The sequence below is a fragment of the Anabrus simplex genome, chromosome 1, assembly GCF_040414725.1.
Source record: "Anabrus simplex isolate iqAnaSimp1 chromosome 1, ASM4041472v1, whole genome shotgun sequence".
Taxonomy (NCBI): domain Eukaryota; kingdom Metazoa; phylum Arthropoda; class Insecta; order Orthoptera; family Tettigoniidae; genus Anabrus; species Anabrus simplex.
In genome coordinates, this window is record NC_090265.1 from 1,036,349,363 (window position 1) to 1,036,360,379 (window position 11,017).

Here is an 11,017-nt window from a genome sequence, read left to right on the forward strand (position 1 = left end):
GGTGTTTCAACATCTGGTTATGGATATTGTCTGGTCCAGGAGAAGTGTCTTTGCAAAGCGCTAAGGCGCTGTGGAGTTCCCACTCCGTAAAGGGTACATTATAGTGCTCTGAAGCTTGAGTGGAAAAACTAAGGTGATGAAGTTTTGCCTCCTGCTTCAGAGCGAGGAAATCATGATGGTACTGTAATTCCTGGAGCCAGACACATCCGTGAAATGGCTAGCTAAATGGTTAACAATCGAGAGTAGTTCAGTGACGACTGCAATGGAAATTCCCGGTACAGGAGATGAACCTTGGTTACCCGAAATACGTCAAAGTTTGGTCCACACTTGAGATGATGGAGTATGTGACATCATAGACGACACATCTCTCCCACGAAGCTTTCTTACTTTGGCGAATAAGAACTCACGCCTTAGCGTGGAGTTTTTTAACGGTTACCAAGTTGGCCACAGTAGGCTGCCTACGATACTGTTTATGAGCGAGACGGCGTTCTTTGATAGCTGCTGCAATTTCTTCGTTCCACCAAGGAAAGAGTGTTCGGCGAGGAGTCCCTGAGAAGGAGGGAATGGACTCCTCAGCAGCTGCAAGGATAACTTGTGTTATATAAGTTATATTGCCATCTACAGTCCTCCTGGTCTCGTCGTTAAAGATAACGAGTGATCTGAACTTTGGTCAATCAGCGTGTTTAAGAATTCATCAAGGAGGATCCTCAACGGATTTGTTTCAACAAAGTAAGAATAATGGGAAAATGGTCACTGTCACAGAGATCATCGTGTGTATTCCACCAAAACAGCGGAACCAACACCCGGCTGCATGGACTTAAGTCTATGCGAGAGTATGTGCCATAACGTACACTGAAATGAGTTGGTTCACCTGTGTTCAAAATACATAAATCCTGCTCTGTTACTAATGTTTCCAACTCTCTTCCCCTGGGACAAGGGGTTTCAGAGCCCCATATGGGGTGATGAACATTAAAATCACCCAATAAAAGGAAGGGAGGAGGAAGGTGATCTATAAGATCAGTGACATCATTTATGTTAAGAGGCTGGCCTGGTGGAAAAGAAACATTACACACTGTTGTTATGACAGGCAGCGGTATCTGCACCGCAACTGCTTCCAGAAGGTTTCTTAGAGGAACTTCTTCGCTAAAGGTATCAGAACGAATAAAAATACCCATGGCACTGGACGCCCAGTGAGCATAATATTGTTCTGTCGAGTATCGTCTGAAATTTCTCAAGACCGTATGATGACCTGGTCTGAAGTTTCTCTCCTGAATAGAGACTATACTTGCCGCGTACTCACTAATGAGCTGACGCAGCTCATCAAGATGCCTGTCATAACCATTACAATTCCACTGTAACAGTGCCATAGTGTTGACTATAAAAAGAGTGTTAGGTTATGAGCAACAAGATGCTCTTAAACCTAAACACTATCAAAATCTACATCCAAAAGCTCGATGTCCATCCCATCATTGACAGACGCCCAGAACTTTGACGCTTTCCGGGGGCGGGAAGTCACCCTACGAGGGGAGCGTGCACGTTTCAGAGCAGGCGTACACCCTCCACATGGAGGGTATTATTTCCCCTTCGTAGGAGAAGTGCGGAAGCGTCCGGTAAGGGCGCTCCTCTTTTCTGCCTTCTTTTCAAATTTAAACCGGCTAGGAGGTAATTTCCCAGCCCTGGTTGATGATGCTGCCTCTGCCGGCATGGGCACGGCTTTCGCCGACCTCTTAAGGGGGGGACTCTAAGCCTTCCTCCCTTTCTGTGCCAGCTTAGAACTGCCAGCCGGCACAGACTTCTTGGTGGTTGAAGGAAGGGTGGTCCCCCCATTCAAGCTTATACTCTTTGCCACTTTGCTCTCAGGAGCAACAGCCGCCTTGGGTGCAGTGATCATCATGGGTAACGATGTCGTGAAAGATGAACCTGGAAAACTCTGAGCTATCATGCTGTAGTTGAGGGTACGAGCAGGGGTATTCGTGGAATTAAACTTACGGTGTGCTTCCTGGTAGGAAAGACCATCCAGGGTCTTGATCTCCTGGATCTTCTTTCCACTCAGATATGTCAGACAGTTCCGATCCCGAGGAGAATGAAGACCAGAGCAGTTAGTGCACTTGTACGGAGTTTAGGACTCCTCCGCGCCGTGAGCTACTCTTCCACATGTACTACACACACACGATTCGAACAACGAGATACCATATGTCCGAATCTCTGGCATTGATAGCATCGCATAGGAGGCAGGATGTACGGCCTCACATCGCAACGATAAGTTCTTACCTTGACTTTCTCTGGTAACACTGACATCTTGAAAGAGACAATGAAGGCACCAGTGGCAACGTCTTCATCGTTGACCTTGTGCGTAATGCGCCGGATGTGTGTCACGCCACGGTTCTTCATGTCTTCCATCTACTCTTCGTCAGTATTCAAATAAGGTCGCAGTGAAAGATGACTCCGCGAACCAGATTCAAGGACTTGTGCTCCTCCACTTTGACGGGGATTTTGCCAAATAATTCGCACTTAAGCGACTGATCGGCTTGCAGTGCTGTACAAGTCTTCAAAAGCAAACTATCATTACGCATTTTCTTGAGATCCTCAAGTTCACAGTTGACGCCTTCAATGTGGCTACTAAAAGGATCGATTTTACCAGCTTAAAATCGTGCCCATCGGTTCTGGTAGCAACCAGAAACCTAGGGAAGCTGGATCCCATTCCTTCATGCTGCGCATATTCCCAGGGAGTTGAACCTCTCAGGAAGCAAAAGTTAAAGACTTCGGTGGGGGACCACCTTGAGATGGGCGACATTGTTTTGAAGCCATGCCCGAAATTATCCTCCTCGAATGCCACCCACTCCGATCAGGGGTCTCTAGCTGAACCAAGCTGCCAAGGCAATACCCACCTAGTCATAGCAGGTACTGCCCGGGGTCCGATGTTGGACGATGCCTAATACAGGATGACTGAGGCAATGGGCACTAACTCTCCCTTCCTCCAGTCACCCACAACAGCACGTACCCCATAGCGTTTACAGAGCACTAAGTATAGCGAAAAAATAAAAAACAAATAATAATTCTATATCCTTTTGGCATTCGGCTGTGCGGGGACCTGTGTTGTCAGGCGGATACTACTGCAAGGGTACATGACGCTCCCACCTGCAAGATCGCTGGGTGTTCACAAGCAGGCTTTCGGGCGTAATCACACACGTAAGAGGCCCATCTCTAAGCAGCACGCACATCAAAAATTTGGAATCGGTCTACAACAAACCCTCAAAAAACAATAAAAAATAAAGAGGGGACCATAGCCACATGACCCTTTTAGTTGCCTTCTAAGACAGGCAGGGATTACCAGTGAATGTATTCAATCCATCTCATCCACAGGAGGTCGCAAGAGGTAGTTACCATCTCTAACAGAGCTGAAGACCTAGCTACTGATGCAAGCAAAGCATCTTATTCCACTCAAATGATTCATGTACAGGCTATCTAAGAGTGAAAAGTTATTGCAGAGGTTGGTAGCAGTATCAGAGTACTATAACTTAAAATGTGATACATGACCCAAATAAATAAAAAAAAAGTTCCTTAATCACCATACTCGATATGGCAATCAAATAAATAAAAAGTTGTAAGAACTGTGTATCAACCGCCAAACTACACACAATTCGTTCAATATCCTAAAATCCAATTTGTTATGATACACTCCCTCCCACAGTCAGATACAACATTACGATGTTACTCCGTTTCCAAGTAGGCCTAGACAGTGAGTACTTGTTTCATAAATTTGAGTTCTCAGGATTTACAATATATCCCAACAGTAGTATTGGTTTTAAAGAGAAAGGGGAGGGGGGAGCGAAAGGCAACTTAGGCTATATTATAGATTTTAAAATTTTCTGATAAAAGAGGGCATTTAGTTTGTAATGGTTTTCTGTCACATAAGTAATATAGATTTCACACAGTTACTTCCTCCAAGTTTTTTCAATCTTTCATTGCTAGTCTTACTTGGCCCATTCCTGCACTCTCTCTCACACACACCCACCCACACACACATGATATTCACACAATTTCGTGAATGTTAGGCTAGCAAAGTCTTCATTTTCATTTCACACAGCATTTTATCTTTTTTAAGATTATCCAGAAAATTAAATATTTCTTGGACAAAGCCGTTTTGTTTGACTCCGTTAAGGTTTATGACTTAAGTATAACAAATATCACTGTTGATGTTTCTTCATTTATCTATCTTTCGTAGCCATACATCTAAATACCACTCGACAACATAATGAAAGTTCAAACAAGTACAATTCTTCTAAACTTTAAATTGGACAAAATAGTCACGGAATTCTTCATAAATATTCTGTATGCAGACTCTGTTTTCCATTTTACACAGAGTCCATACGTTAACCTCGCATTCTCCACTGCCTTAAAAATCAGTTTGCTTATTAAAGCAGTCTCAAAGACTCTACTGATGGTAGTTTCATTGTACAACCTAACAAATCTTGAAGATATCTGAAATACATACTCCTATTACAGAATTCTTTATACGATCATACTTTATATGCTACAGTACAAAATCAATGTCATATTTGCGTTATAAACGACATCACTTGTTATAGGCCTAGTTACTTATAAAAACCTTCGTAAAACTGACAATTTTGCAGCAGATTAATGATAATTACTTCGCTACATGACATTTCAGTCAAGGCTGTGCATGAAATAAAACAAATCCCACTACCTTCCACGCCCCCCTTCATGCACAATACAGAATTAGGATGTGAAAAGCATTAGCCTCTCAAATTCGCCGGGAAGAAAGGATTCTGCATTAACATGATCAAACTATAATAGAAGACTTGTATTAGGTTATGATCACAATATATATTTACGGAGGTTTGCTAATACATAACCGCGCTGCAGTTAAGCACAGCAGCGGCAAAACAGTCCATGCAAATAATATTTTCTAATGCACTAACAGACAAACCTTACAACATTCATTAGTAATAATCTTCATTATCATTCTACTGTCCAAGTTTCTAAGCAATTACCTTAATGTCCTACACAGAGGGTAATATTTCAAAAGGCGATTGATCTATTTGAATCGAAAATTATACACTTTAGTGACAGCTATCAGCTGGTTGCACAGGAACATGGAATATTTATATACTGTAATAGCCTACCATTAAATTAAAAGCTTCGCGAGTGTGCAATACATTTCATCTATTAATAGCTCTTCTTCAGCCGAACAACAGTCCGGAACAGTCTCTCAATATCTTATTATCTGAGGACTTCACAGTATTCAATTAAATATTTATTCCGACGAAATTCCCTCTCGAGGCCACTTTCATTTCGTCAATACGGTGAATTTCTTCAACCGAAATGCAGTTACATTTCGGTACGGATGAATTGCTCTAACTCTAATGAATTATTTGAAGAGTACGGCTTAACTTGATCTGCAGAATTGTGTATTGAAATATAACCAAAGGGTGATATTTCATTGAATTCCTATAACTTTAATATATTCACATCGTCTAAAATTATCCAAGAAAGTTTCTGAACGATGTCGAAAACATAGTACACTATGACTGCCATAAGCTGAAATATAACTTTTAACTCATATCTCCCATGTCATCGAAATTTGTTTCGCATGTTCAAATCTTGAAATTTAAGCTAGTATTAAGAAAGGTGACTGTCCACAAATCTTTCCAAAATCATTTGTTTATCCATCAACTAATCAACAGAGTTTGATAGCGCAGTCCAAGATGTAAAACATTATGTTAAAGAAGGAATTATCCCATTTAATCAAATGTAATGATTGGTATACAGTCAATAATGTACTGGACTAATATCCTAGCTTCTTATTTTGCCACCCTTACTTATTGTTATCGTACTAAATACGAGAGATGTTGACTTTTTAACAATTACAGGAATCCATACGCCGCCGCCATTTTGGTGAAATTTTCTGACAATTGTTCTGTGTTCTATCAGAATTCGTGAATGTCCTTTTTGTTTTCTAAAATTCGCTCCAAGTAATTATATTGCTAATGTATTGTGAGCATTTTAAGCGCACGACATCAAATAAAGACATAGATATACTGATAGTTGGTCCTTGTAAGTATGACCCTTCCTAGCGATTTGGATATATTTGATTGGGCCTCATTAAATCTAAAAGAATTTCATGATCACCAATGTTGTACTATAGGAAACCTTTGGTGTATCAAGGGAAAAATGTGACTGTCGTACCGAATACATGAGTGTGTGTGAATCACGATGTTGTAGTCTGAACTTCGTGCGTCGATCGGAACTTGTCAGTGACAACATAACCTAACTTTTACTGATAAAGAATATCTTGTTTGTATGCCGTTATCTTGTTCAGAACATCATTTGCCATAGAAAATGACAACGTTACCTTTGTTTGTTGTTTATTATACTGTGTGTTGGATAATAATGCCTATTGCATAATGTCACAGCTGGCCAGAACTTTTGTAATGTGAAGTAATGTAGAGTATCTGTGAAGAAATCTCGTGTATTGCTGTTTGGCGCCGGAGTTCATACATTTCGGTTCATTTATGGACGAAGAAGAGGAGGATAAAACAAAAACCATTTCATAGGTGCGTATTTCGAATAATTACTCTCTTGTCATTCAGTACAATATTACGCGATTTGAGTTCATACTCCAGATACTTCTTTCACAACAAAACATATTCTGCATTATAGCGGGATATTGGCAGGTTTTTTTTCCTTGCCATTGGTTAAAACTCGACTATCCACTGTTTTTGCGTACCTTTTAGTAGTAGAATGACTGATGTTATCTTCTTTCTTTGTTTTGTCAAAATGGGCAAGCATTTGTTGACCTATCTATTCGTATGCAAAAGTGTGTTGTTGGATAGTGTTAGTTGTTCAGACCCTAATGCAAGTCAATACTATTACACTCACTACTTCATAATGCTGAACTATATGAATGGTAGTAAGTAATGTTGCATGTTTAATCTGATGATGTGACATTTCAATGGTTGTATGGATTAAAGGCGACTTACGCAGATGCAAAACATACAGACCTACTCTAGAATCAGTGGTTTCTGAGAAATCGCATTTTCACTGTCCCCACAACTAGGTGATTTGCCTTGGTACTTTCGTTTTCGTCTAGAGTCAATTACAGCAGTAACACAAAATTAGAGACTGGAAATTTGGTTCATTATTTACATCTGTGTGTTAAAACAAAGACATTCTAATAATAGCAACAATGCATAAGCCTGTTTTAGTGTCGGCTTAAACATAAAAGTCTCTGAAAACTCCATATGTTACTGTCTAGAATTTGTAAGTAAATAGAAAGTTCATTATCATGAATTCATCTACTTTCCCTATGCCTCCACAGATTGATCATTACCTCCATAAAATACTACCTACATATCATGCTTATGTGCCATATGACTACCAACTTTATTACCCTTCATTTTTATTATTAGCCTACATAAAGGGATACCGGTGAGATAGGCTGAGGTGATAAATATCACCTGAATCAGCAGTTGCCTCCACTTGGTGATCTGAGAGTTTCTCCATGAGAGGGCATGATAGCCCAGTGGCATAGGCCTAGTTCTTGGCTTTTCACCAGAATGGCGTGGTTCAATCTCTGCCAGAGAGAGAGCATTGTGTCCATGTGATTTGGATTCCACGTAAAACTGGAGGTCCCTTGGTTATGAACATGATATCAACAGCCAATTTCTTTTTTGTTTTAAACAACTAGTACAATTTCCAGTTTACTATGTGGGCTTTAAGGACGATGCTCTTGTTAGTGGCTGCATCTCCTGCTCAGGCAATGGTACCACTTGTTCAGGTAAATCCCTGGAAAGTTTGGACTGTGCACATCCTGGCCAATGACAAAATGCCATCAGTCCAACCCATCAGGGTGCTTAGCAAAGAGCCTTTCGAAGGGTCGTGCACAGAAAGGCCAACTGTTTCATGACAGACCATTGGTCAAAATAATAACACCATTAGCACTTAACTGTCAGTCATTCATAAATATTGTTTATTTTTTTATTGTGTTAATGTTTGGTAATTAAATATAGGTCTATCAATCAATGAATACTGATCTGCATTTAGGACAGTCGCCCAGTTGGCAGATTCCCTATCTGTTGTTTTCCTAGCATTTTCTTCAATGATTTCAAAGAAATTGGATATTTATTGAATATCTCCCTTGGTAAGTTATTCCAATCCCTATCTCCCCTTCCTATAAACAAATATTTGCCCCAATTTGTCCTCTTGAATTCCAACGTTATCTTCATATTGTGATCTTTCTTACTTTTAAAGACACCACTCAAACTTATTCGTCTGCTAATGTCATTCTACGCTATCCCTCCATTGACAGCTCGGAACATACCACTTACAAGTAATTAATCTCATTATTGTGACTGTTGTGAAGCTTAGTATATTAAAAAGTTACAAATAGTTTATTATTCACCTGTTCAATACAATACAATCCATATAATTAGGATGCAATTATTACATATTGTTTAATGTGGAACATGTTTCGCTTGACATGGTAAGCATCTTCAGCCATTAAATACTCTTAAGTTAGGTCAGGGCCCTGAGTCAGATGTTATATATAAGACTCTCTCTTAAAATCTAATAGTTTATAATAATATTGTAGGCTAATTAATAGTCATTAGTTCTCCGTGTTTTACGTCAAAAATTACGTAAAGATTGATTCTATGATTAATGATCGGAATCATAAAAAAAAGCCTTAATACTTATAGTAGGGGCCGATGACCTCGATGTTAGGCCCCTTAAAACAAGCATCATCATTTACAATAGTATTTTCCAATTATTACAAATATTGTGTACAACATAAGTTACATGATGTGTGGATTAATTAAAAATTTTCAGTATATTAAAATCTCATCCTAGTAATAATTAAGAACGAGAGTCAGGTACACAGTGTTTCGTAGTGGAATAGCCAGTTGAACAGCGAGTTATGAACAGTCGTATGGCACTTGCGAAAACATCAAAATATAAGAAATAGATCTATTTTCTCCAAAATCTGTTGTGTATAGTGGACTTGTAGTTGTATGTCGTAAACTTATACTGTATCTTCTGATGAAGTTAATAAGGGAAGTACAACAAGAAATTGGATGTACCGGGCGAGTTGACTGTGCGATTAGGAGCGCACAGCTGTGAGCTCGCATCCGCGAGATAGTGGGTTCGAACCCCGCTGTCGGCAGCCCAGAAGATGGTTTTCCGTGGTTTCCTATTTTTCACACCAGGCAAATGCTGGGTCTGTACCTTAGTTAAGGCCACGGCCGCTTCTTTCCCATTCCTAGGCCTTTCCTGTCCCATCGTCACCATAAGACCTATCTGTGTCGGTGCAACGTAATACAAATAGCAAAAAACAAAATTGGATGTTATATGAAATGCAATGTTTCGCATGCTGAAGTTCTACGAAACACTGTGTACCTGACTCTCATTCTTAATTATTACTAGGATGAGATTTTAATATACTGAAAATTTTTAATTAATCCACACATCATGTAACTTATGGTGTACACAATATTTGTAATAATTGGAAAATACTATTGTAAGTGGTAGAAAGGCAACTAGCAGCGTTGGCTTTCTACACTCTAAGGGACTTCAACACACGATACATTGCAGTTCATATTGCATCCCATTTCTTGTATAACTTCCCTTATTGACTTCATCACAAGATATAGTACAAATTTATGACATACAATTACGAAAAGTCCACTATACACAACAGATTTTGAAGAAATTGGGTCAATTTCTTATATTTTGATGCTTTTGCAAGTGCCATTTGGCTGTTCATAACACGTATATTCGCTGCTCAACCGGCTATTCTACTACGAAACACTGTGTACCTGACTCTCGTTCTTAATTATTACTAGGATGAGATTTTAATATATAGAAAATTTTTAATTAATCCACACATCATATAACTTATGGTGTACACAATATTTGTAATCATTAGAAAATACTATTGTAAATGTTAAGGCTTTTTTATGATTTTGACCATTAATCATAGAATCAATCTTTACGTAATTTTTGACATTGTAAAATACTTCTTATCTCTGTTACATATGAAGTCAAAAAAACAACTATCGTATTAAAGTTTTATGACTTGATTTAAAATTAGCATAACTTCCACTGCTTTGGAGAACTAATGACCATTAATTACAATATCATTATAAACTATTAGATTTTAAAGGATAGTCTTATATATATATATATATATATATAACATCTGACTCAGGGCCCTGACCTAACTTAGAGTATTTAATGACTGAAGATGCTTGCCTTGTCAAGCGAAACATGTCCCACATTAAACAATATATAATAATTGTATATTGTATGGATTGTATTGAACATGTGGATATTAATAAACTATTTACAACTTTTTAACATACCACTTAGTCAAGCAGCTCATCTTCTTTCTCCCAAGTCTTCCCAGTCCAAACTTTGCAACATTTTTGTTACCGGTACAGTACTCTTTTGTTGGAAATCGCCCAGAAAAAATTGAGCTGCTTTTCTTCAGATTTTTTTCCAGTTCTTGAATCAAGTAATCCTGCGAGCATTCCATACACTGGAACCATACTCTAGTTGGGGTCTTACCAGAGACTTATATGCCCTCTCCTCTACACCCTTCCTAAAACCCCTAAACGCCCTCATAACCATGTGCAGAGATCTGTACGCTTTATTTACAATCCCATTTATGTGATTAAAGGAGACTGTTATGCAGATGCACAGATATGATCTTCTGTGCTAGACAACTCCAGGAAAAATAGAGGGAGCAACAGCAGCCTCTGTATTTAGTTTTCTGTGATCTGGAAAAAGCCCTTGGTTCAGTACCAAGATCTGCTATGTGGAAAAGTATTGAGTCATTTTGGATGTTTTGAACCTTATGTGGAATTCGTTCAAGCTCTTCATGATGACATGTCTGGACAGGTTCTTCATGGTAACTCAGTATCAGATTCGTTTCCAATCACTCGTGGATCGAAACAAGGCTGTGTGCTTGTTTGTACACTCTTTGCACTGTACATGG

The 11,017-nt window shown here is 39.0% G+C and overlaps 1 protein-coding gene across 6 annotated transcripts in view; it reads right to left on the reverse strand.

Annotated features, from left to right (window-relative positions):
* The window catches only part of Wdr37 (WD repeat domain 37), a 167,487-nt gene extending 160,717 nt beyond the window's left edge, over positions 1-6,770 (reverse strand). Inside the window, exon 1 of one of the 6 annotated variants that reach the window (XM_067137018.2) lies at positions 6,752-6,770. The gene's annotated coding sequence lies outside the window, so the exon portion shown is untranslated. Of the gene's footprint in view, positions 1-4,951; positions 4,977-5,015; positions 5,104-5,147; positions 5,242-6,751 lie in introns of those variants that run through there. The other 5 variants (XM_067137017.2, XM_067137011.2, XM_067137014.2 and 2 more) reach the window with 5 other exon arrangements.
* Between the last annotated feature and the right edge of the window lie 4,247 nt (positions 6,771-11,017).